This window comes from Marmota monax, unplaced genomic scaffold (genome assembly GCF_021218885.2).
Source record: "Marmota monax isolate L192 unplaced genomic scaffold, Marmota_monax_Labrador192_F-V1.1 WCK01_AAM20220418_F8-fsc00083, whole genome shotgun sequence".
NCBI lineage: Eukaryota > Metazoa > Chordata > Mammalia > Rodentia > Sciuridae > Marmota > Marmota monax.
This window is the reverse complement of record NW_026692848.1, coordinates 4,445,948-4,447,947: the sequence shown is the minus strand read 5'-3', so window position 1 is coordinate 4,447,947 and position 2,000 is coordinate 4,445,948. Positions and strand designations below refer to the sequence as shown.

The window sequence follows — 2,000 nt, the reverse complement described above, 5'->3', positions numbered from 1 at the left end:
CGTCCTCCTTCTGAGACAGCCCGTCTGGAAGCCTCCTCTCTCCTGTGAACGGGGAGCGTTTCCAGAAGCAGGGCCTTACTTCTTGTGAAAACTTTGTTGGTCTCCTCTCCTGTCATCTCTCAGGGTGTCCCTCTCCTGCGTGTGGGAGACCCGGAGCGCAGGGCTGAAGGGAGTTCTGAGTGTGGTGGACATTTGCTTCCCAGAGGCCCTCACTGGCTCTCGGGGTCTCCCCAGCTGAGTCCTCTCTGCTTCTGTCCACCCAACACCAAAGCCCAGCACAGCCAAACTGGCTTCGTCCCCTCTGGTTCTTGCCCTTTCCTTTCAAGTCTTTTCTACTTTTTATGCAACATAATAAAGTGTCGGAGGCGGCGTTGCCATGGCAGCAGCGTGCTGTGGGCCTCTGAGCATTTGAGCTCTGCACTTTGAGAAGGGAGCTGGCCTCCGAGCTGGAGGGGAGGACGGAGGACGGGAGCAGGGAAGGCAGGCCAGGCCCGAAAATGCATTCGCGGTGACATCACTGCCTTTCCCACAGAGCCATTGACACGGGAGGCCACAGTGCCCATTCACTGCCCCAAAGCCGCTCTCCAGGCCCCGGGAGCCACCTCCCTCTTCCTGAATGCCGTTTTTGTTGGGAAACAGTGGAGCGTTTCTGAAGGCCTGCATAAATGACTGAGTAATTCACTGCAGTTGCCAGGAAGTCTGAGCCACTTGTGAGCCAACAATAGTGAACTTTATCTCCCGCCCCAAGCTGGAAGTTCCAGCTGTAGGTCCCGAATTCTAATGAGGGCCCTACTCATGCCTCTGAGGTTATGGTGATATTTTACCCATCTTTTCTTTTTCTTTTTCTTTTTTAACCAAGACACTGTTATTGCTGCTACTGAGAACCGGAGGTGAGTCCTGAGGGCTGCGGTGAGCTGGGGGCGTGTGTGTGTGAATGAAAATCAGAGGAAGGAAGGCAGAGGATGGTTTTCCTGGTAGCTTGACGGGTTTGCTATTTCATAGGAGACTGAACTGACCTAGAAGAGTGAAAAGAAAGACTTCACTCTGACCCGTAAATCCCTGAACCAGAACGATAACTTTAGGAAATTTTCCATGTTTTAAACACTGCTTCTCTTGTCTTTTTTTTTTTTTCAGCTGAAAACTCGGCAGCCAAGGCTGGTGATGTGCTTGGCATGAGCATGGGGCCGTTAGTTCCCTGGTGTATAGGGAAATGCCTGGCTCACTGCTTAGCAATCGCCTATCTCAGGCCAATTCTGCCTTAAAAGCTGGTTCTCAGCTAGCTGAACTAGAAGTCAACGCGCCACCTTGTCGGCCCAAGGACACACCCTAAAGTGCCAGCAGAGAAGGTCAAGAATTCTAATCCCCTGGGTGACCCCAGAAGGAAGGATTCTAGTGGCTGGTCACTGTGATGACAGACAGACACTATGAAGAACTTCCCATGTGGGCTCTCATACCCATGGCCCCAGTTGCTCTCCAGGATGTCCCTCAGAGGTGACTAGCATTTCAACCACACCTATACCAGTGTCTGGGGACCCACTGTGGCCTTTGTAGGTGGCAGAGGTCTGTTTCTCCAGCTCCTAAGGTCTGTTTCAGGTTTCTCATGATCTTCTTGAATAGGAGCCCCTCATCAAGATCAGAGGTCTCCTGAGGGTGGGGTGGGGGACGGCATGTGCCTGACAGCTTGACCTCCTTGTCCATCCTTCCATGAAAATATACCAAATAAAACATCAGGAGTCATGCGTTCAGCTTCCTAGACGTCAGAGGATATCGCGATCTATAAACTCCCTGCAGGTAGAGAAATAAACCAGTTTCAACAGAGCTCCTGCCCCCATCTCTGCAAGGTCCTGGGAATGAAAGTAGGGTTGGCAAGGTGTAAAGAGAAGACAGGACGAGGATGACTTAGGTAGAGACTCTCATGAGAAATCTAACAGGAAATGCTGAAGGACTGGTGAGAGTAGAGGGTAAGGCAAAGGACTTGGAGTGTGAACAGGACTGGAGGA

General features: G+C 51.6%; 1 long non-coding RNA gene across 1 annotated transcript; it reads left to right on the top strand.

Moving 5' to 3' along the window:
- The first annotated feature begins 466 nt into the window (after positions 1–466).
- LOC124095870 (uncharacterized) lies at positions 467–1,745 on the top strand. Its single transcript, XR_006852665.2, has 2 exons — positions 467–890; positions 1,135–1,745. It is a non-coding gene; the product is annotated as an uncharacterized LOC124095870 (long non-coding RNA).
- Positions 1,746–2,000: the final 255 nt, after the last annotated feature.